Genomic DNA, 7,665 nt, shown 5'->3' with positions numbered 1-7,665 from the left:
CAGGAGTTTCCTTTCAGAAAACTATACAGGCTTTGTCCTGTTTTGTCATGTGCCTGCAGGTACTCCGTAATCTCATCCCCAACATCAATTCCGACAACTTCCCAACCACTGATAACCGGCTAACAGGCTTTCTTAAATAGTGATATAACGTTTGCAATTTTCCTGTCATCCGGTACGCCAAAATCTATTGATTCTTGAAAGATTATTGTTAATGCCTCCACAATCTGTAGGATTAAAATGTGGGGGTATAGCTCAGTGCTAGTGCATTTGACTGCAGATCAAGAGTTCCCTGGTTCAAATCCAGGTGCCCCCTTCAAAAAGTATCTGACCACAGCGATGATATAGGATGTAATTTCATTGATTGGACTTTAATGGCGATAGGTGTGCGGTGATAAATTTTGCTAGGACTGATCAAGGTAGGCCATACATAGCAAATGATAGGGCATTGAGGAATGCAGTAGAAGAAAGTGATCTAGGAATAATGATGCATAGTTCCCTGAAGGTGGAATCTCATTTGGATAGGCTGGTGAAGAAAGTTTTTGGTATGCTGGCCTTTATAAATTAGAAAATTGAGTATATTGAGAATTGGGATGCAATGTTAAAATTGTACAAGACATTGGTGAGGCCAAAATTGGAGTATTGTGTACAGCTCTGTTCAACGGGTTATAGGAAAGATGTCAACAAAATAGAGACAGTACAGAGGAGATTTACCAGAATGTTACCTGGGTTTGAGCACCTTAGTTACAGGGAAAGGCTGAACAAGTTAGGCCTTTATTCTTTGGAGCATAGAAGGTTGAGGCGGGGCTTTATAGAGGTATTTAAAATTAAGAAGGGGATAAATAGAGTTGACGTGGATAGGCTTTTTCCATTGAGAGTGGGGGAGATTCAACCAAGAGGACTGAATTGAGAGTTAAGGGGCAAAAGCTTAGGAGTAACACGAGGGGGATCTTCTTTACTCAGAGAGTGGCAAGTATGTGGATCGAGCCTCCAGTAGAAGTGGTAGAGGCAGGTTCGATATTGTCCTTTAAAAAATGGATAGTTATATGGACAAGAAAGAAATGGAGGGTTATTGGCTGAGTGCAGGTCTTGGGACTAGGCGAGATTAACCGTTCGGCACGGACTAGAAAGGTGAACAGACAGATGTGTCTTGCCCCGGGTTCTTGCATTCCTGTTGCAAGAGTGAGATCCAGAACATAATAAGAACACCAGGCCACGCATCTTGACGCTTCAGATATTAAGGGATGTCTGCGTCTCCTCGGGGAACACTCTGGGGAAGATGCAGGTCACAGGCCAGTTTTGTCTGACCGCATGTGTTGTCAGCGGTAGAGCGGTGCACACACTGGGCAGAATGGGCAGCGGATGTTCGATGTGATCTACGTCTGTCTCGATGGAACTACAATAATTCTCCTGTGCTCTGATGATGGAAAAGGGTTAAAGTTTTCCTGTGTTCACATTCTCTGGTATCGGTACTGACTATACACTATGCCGCTGATCGCTGCCCCGCCGTAGTCCAACCGTTACTCCATCCAGCTGCATGACTCAATAAAGCTGATGCTGTTTGCATTAAACTGGTCTCTGTCTCTTGACAGACACTCGCTGTATTCGGTAACGGCGAACCTTTGGGACGGTCTGTGGAGCCCCACTGGGCGCATAGAGTAGCCTGCTCCCAAAGCAGAGAATGCAGTGGCCTGAAACAACCCATCTCGTTTCCCTGCCAACGCCGAGCTACTCTGAGGCAACTACCATATACTATGTCTGGAATTTGTTGTTCTCCAGCAGCAGCTCAGTGAACTAAATACTGAATTGTGCTATTAAGATAAGTGTTTTCAGATAAATATGTAAATCTTACGCAAAGGGCAAATAGTGATAGCGTTCATTAGCTAGAAATCTGCTGCTGGAGAGTCATAAACTGTCCCTGAAACTGGGAATGTTGAGCCAAGTCCTCATTGATAGTGTAAATGAGAAGAGGGTATGTCCAGGATTGAATATCCTTATAGATGGATGTCCCATTTCTCATCATCCCACTTCGACGCCTGAGATGCTGGTTGCCGTGATGCACTTAGTTGAGGTTTCTGCAGCTTCCTTGTTTAAATTTTTTGTGGAATTTCGGCCGGGTCATCATTGCGGGTTCAGGGCTGAGTTGCGCTTTTGGGAGATTCAGTGCTCACTCAGCCCATTAACGCAGTGAGGGTCGTGGAGGAAACCGGCAGCTTGGGATCCGATGTAACCTGACACCGCGTCCCTGCACGGTTCTCCCAAATATTACAGTAGATCACAGCCGAGCATGCCACTCGAACACTGGACGCTGCCCTGCTGTTCTCCAGGACAATGGATAAAGAAACCTGATTAACGCTATTGTATATTCCAGGACCCTATTGGCATCAGTTCCAAGATTATTTAAATATTCAGCTGTTTGCACCCTAACATTTCCCTATGGACCGTTCCGATTGCTACCACCTCCAGTAGCTCGGGGGTTCGAAGATTCCGCAGATAAGATCATAATATAGAAGCGTAGAACAAGGCCAATTGAGCCAGCGTGTCTGTTTCGTCTTTTCATCATGGCGAGTTCATTTTCCCTCCCAATAGCTGTCTACCGTCGCCCGCTTCCCTTCACATGGTTCAATGTATCAAAGTAAGACTTAAATATTCTCAATTCACTGGCCTGCACTGTTGACTAGAACAATTAATTCCACAATTTCACCAAGTTCTGGCTAAAGAGAATCTTTCTCCTCTCTATCTCTCTATTTTGTTTCGGCATCCTCCCAAGAAGACATCTCACTGCCCTTTCAATCTGAAACCCTGTCTCCTGCAGCAGTTCCTCAGCCACACATTCATCTGCCGAATTATCCTTTTCTTGTGCTCTCTACCATGTGGCACAGAAAGTGCTCGAAAGTTAACTACCGTGGATATCTTGTTTTTTTTTCCGTATCCTAGAAACATGCATGTTAACATGGAGACATAGAAAACCTGCTGCACAATACTGGTCCCTAGGCCGACAAAGTTCTGCCGAACATGTCCCTGCCTTAGAAATTGCTAGGCTTACCCATGTCCCTCTATTTCTTTAAGCTCCATGTACCTGTTCAAAAGTCTTTTAAAATGCGCCTGTCAAATCCGCCTACACCACCGTCGCCGGCAGCCCATTCCATGCACTCACCACTCTCTGAATAAAAAACTTCCCCCTGACATCTGCTCTGTACCAACTTCCCAGCACCTTAAAGCTGTGTCCTCTTGTGGCAACCATTTCAGGCGTGGGTAAAAAAGAAAAAAATGGCGATCCACACGGTCAATGCTTCTAGCAACCTATCTCTCTAAATCTCTCTTCAGTACCTCTTAAACTTTTTCTGTTGATGTTATTCGTACTGATAGGTAAGAAGACATCCGGCTGCCTACATTTTAACTTCAGAACGCTATGGACCCGATCTGAGACATCTCTAATCCTGGCAGCTGAGAGGCAACAGACCATCCGGGAGTCTCTATCGCGCCTACAGGAACTCCACACCGCTCCGCGGACGTTTTAATCTCCTTTCAACTCTATCCCCTTCAATACTCTTCACTTCTGAGCGGCAGCAACAGATTCGGTGCCAGTAACCTAGTCACTGCGACCCCCGTCCCTCCCTGGTAGGCAGACATCAACAGAATGTACAGCGCATTTCTTAGAGGGGAACGGGCACAGATTACTCTGCTCCCATTTCCTTTCCTTCTTTTGACAATAGCCCAGCGACCTCCCTCCTGCAATATATAGACGCCTACATCCCTGTAGCTCCAACCTATAACCATTCTCTTTTGTGAGCCAACATTCATCGAGCTACAGCGCAAGTTGTTTAATCTGTTTTCAGGAGAGCTACAGCTCGATGCTTTTGATGCTAATCTGGTTATCTGGGAGACCACATCTGACGCACGCAGCAAAACAATGCCACCGGAGATATTCTCTCTGCACGATTGTGCGTTCATGGACGAGGAATGAAGAATTATGAAGAAAAATAGAAACACACCTGATAATTAGCTCAACTAAACCTGATACCGCAGAGGCATGATGATCCAACAACACTCACAACAATGCCCTTACCCAGAATGGCCGCCCCGCAGGGTTAACGCTAATTTTACTCAACCTTTCTAATGAATCCCGCTCAGTTATTGGCCGCAGTCCAGCTAAAAATATAATTCTGTCTCTTAAAACTTGGGAGCGGACCTAAAGGTCGCAGTGTAAATCTGAAAAACTCCCCCGAATTTCCGCCTTTTAAATCTTGAATGGGGATCTGATTGTACTGGTAAACTAAAGGTTTTCACACTGTTTCCTAAAATCATCAAGCTCAGCTTCTCCACTGCCACATTACTTCCGTTTCGACAACAGTCAGGGTCCGGAGGGGTGTCCCGCACAGCATGTCTGTATAGATAGATAGTTAGATAGATAGATCGACGGATACGTACATAAGCCGAATTGACTGCAGTTAGGTACTGGGATATTGCGTGCAAAGAGAGGCATCAGGAAGGGAAAGGCAGGCACCTCAATGTTCCTGGATGCCATACGGCCATAACGCGATGCTATATTGAAGCAGAATCTGGCCATTCGGCCCACCGAATCTGCTTCGCCATTTATTCATGGATGATCCATTACCTCAAGCCTCAGACTCGTGCCTTCTTCCTATAATCCTTTACACATCTGTAAACCCTTGTCTTGAATATTCTCGATTTATATATTCTCATCCGCCTGTAGAATCGCGTTCTCCAGATTCACGTCTCGGCCTACATGTATTCCTCGTCTTTACCATTCCAAATCTTTGGACCAATACTGTGAGACTGTGCCCTCTGGTCCGAGATCCCCCACCATAGATTCGTCCTCTCCAGGTCGAGTTCTTTTAGCATTCGACTGGACCAATGGTTCCATTTATTCTTAAGGAAATACTTACACTTCACATACATCCTCGAAACCGAAGAATACCCTGGGAAATGACTGAAATCCGAAAAAAGTACTCCCTCTTCCTATTCCACCACCCCGACACTTGCTCTGTCAGGATGCATCAGGGATGACCACTAACAGACAAGTAACAGCAAACCCCAGGAAGAGTGACCATGTACTGCAGGTAAACAAATCTATTATTCACCCGGTAATTTCGACATTCTTCATGCTCTCACTCTTACTAATAGGGAGCGAGAGATTTCCCCGCTTCCACAGGGAGATGGGAGGAAAACACAGGTCATCTATAATGATGTTCCCAGAAACTGAGTGCAGAGTTAGTGAGAAGGATTCGATAGATTTAGTCTCACCCTAACTGAGACTTTCCTTCATCGGGAACGGTGATGAACAACACTTAGGAGTCCCGCTGATGGGTGCATGGATGGGAGGGGGATGAAAAGCGACGCTTCTGGTGTAGGTCGATAGTACTAGACCAGACCATAGGCCGGCACACATCAGAAGAGCCAAGCGCTCTACTTACGTATGTGGTGTTCGATAGCTGTACATCCTATCCCTAAGCGTCCTCTCCAGTAACTTTTCAAACTCTGACGTGAGATTCAACAGTCTTTATTTTCTTGCATTATATATTCCACGTCTTAAATAATAGAATGACATTTGACTCAACTTTTCTGGGATCTTATGCGTTGCTGCGTGAACACTGGTCAAGACGGAGCAATCTCAACTCCTGCCGCTCTCTGAATAAAATGCGATATACACAGTGGGCCTTGGGGAATTACCCAGCTCACTGATCTTTTACACTATATTTTTTAGTGATCTCGTACTTACAAAAAGAAAATCGGTTTTGATAAGTAAAGCACAGGAAACGATTCTTCACAGAGTCTTCCAGCACGGAAAAGACCCTCCAGCTCATGCGCCCATGCGATTTAGGGGTACATTCAAAGTAGCTCAAGTCCCAGAAGAGCTGGATCAAAGGCAGCCAGATGTGACTAATTTAAATGTACAGCTTTACAGTATCGAACGGGCGGACAGAAGGGCCTGTGTCACCACTGTAAGTGAGGGTTTCATCCGAACCGTGACTCTATCCATCTCAATCGATCCTGGCTGACCTGTTCCTTGAACAGTTGCATTAAATCCGACTTAGTATTCGATACAAAGTATCTTTTATTTTGTGCTTGAAGGCTGCAGAGAAGAGTCATCATGATTGCAGGGGCTTGTTCCATAATAACGTGAGACCAAAAGGCATGGGGGCAGAATTATGCCATTCAGCCCATTCAGTCTGTCCCGCCGACCCCACATCCCACACCGAATCCCTTGCACATCGCCATATCTTTTGATGCCCTGACCAATCATATAATGATCAATTTCTTGAATATATATAGAAATACACTTAAAAATGTTGCCTCCAAAGAAGTCTATGGGAAAACATTCCACAAATACACTACCCTCCGACTAACTGAATTCGTCCTTCCCTCTCACAAACAACAGACAATCTGCAGATGATAGAAATCCAAGCAACAAATGCTGGTCGATCTCAGAATTGGAAAAGCAATTGACGTCTTGGGACGAGACCAGTCTGCGGAACTAGAGAATAAAAAAAAGATGAGGAGTAGATTTATAAAGAGTAACATAAAGAGATAGGAGAAACCAGGAGGGGAAGGGGTGAAGTAAATAGCTGCTGAAGCTGATTGCTGGAAGAGATACTGTGCTGGAGAAGTGGGAGTCTAACAGGTGAGGACAGAAACCATTCAATAAAGAAAAACATGTAGAAGCCACAAAGGAGAGCGAGTGGCGGGCAGGGAGATAAGGAGAGAGACGGAAAAGAGGATGGGACAAGTGAAGGAGGGAGGGAGTACCACTACCGGAAGTTTGAGAAATCGTCATCATGCAGTCAGATTGGAGCCTACCCCGACGGAATGTGAGGTGTCGTTCCTCCAACCTGAATATGGCCTCGTCGCGACAGTCGAGGAAGCCAGGAATTGACATATTGGAATGGAAAGTGGCATTAAACTGGGTGGCCAGTGGCAGATATCTCTTCTTTTGGGTGCTCGGCGAAATGGTCTCCCAACCTGCGTCGTGTCTCACCAACATACGGGGCGCCATACTGATGTCGATGTCTACTCCATCCATTGCCCGAATTTCATCAATGAGTTTTGTTTCATTGTCAGACAATTCTATCAGGTTCGTAGTGCACGACCTGTCCTTGACAAAGCCATGCTGACTACCACTAATCGGATTATGCCTCACCATAGGCTCACTAATCCTGACTCCCAGGTTCTTCTTTAACAACCTGCCCACGTCACTAGGCAGTAATATCATGCGTTATCTCTAATCCCTTTCTTGAACAAGGAAACATCATTTCAAACTTTCGCTTCTTCTGGTACTTCCTTCTTACCTAGTAATGATGCAAAGATCATCACCAGAGACTAAACAATCTTTTTCCTCGTTTCTCAAGTTAGGCGGTGCTATATATCATCCGGTCCCGGTGTATATTCAAAGTAATACATTTCAAATGCCTGAAGACGCCATTTTTCTTAATCTCGTTAAGTTCTGCTACCTCGTCGACTCTATGCACACGGCTGCCACGACTGCACCTGACTTTTCCTTTTCTGACACGGTTCATCTTCTTGCTCTTCATATACTTTACCATGGGGTTTTCCTTAATCCTGCTCACCAAGACCTTCAGATTCTTTCCGCTCTGCTAATCATTTTATTCAGCTCCTTCTCGGCAAGATTGTAATTACCTAGAACTC

The 7,665-nt window shown here is 45.2% G+C and overlaps 1 non-coding gene across 1 annotated transcript; it reads left to right on the top strand.

Moving 5' to 3' along the window:
* The first annotated feature begins 241 nt into the window (after positions 1-241).
* trnac-gca (transfer RNA cysteine (anticodon GCA)) lies at positions 242-313 on the top strand. Its single transcript has one exon. It is a non-coding gene; the product is annotated as a tRNA-Cys (tRNA).
* The last annotated feature ends 7,352 nt before the right edge of the window (positions 314-7,665 follow it).

Source organism: Hypanus sabinus, unplaced genomic scaffold, assembly GCF_030144855.1.
Source record: "Hypanus sabinus isolate sHypSab1 unplaced genomic scaffold, sHypSab1.hap1 scaffold_93, whole genome shotgun sequence".
Lineage (NCBI taxonomy): Eukaryota > Metazoa > Chordata > Chondrichthyes > Myliobatiformes > Dasyatidae > Hypanus > Hypanus sabinus.
Note: the sequence above shows the minus strand (reverse complement) of the source record. Positions and strands in the feature narration are given on the sequence as shown.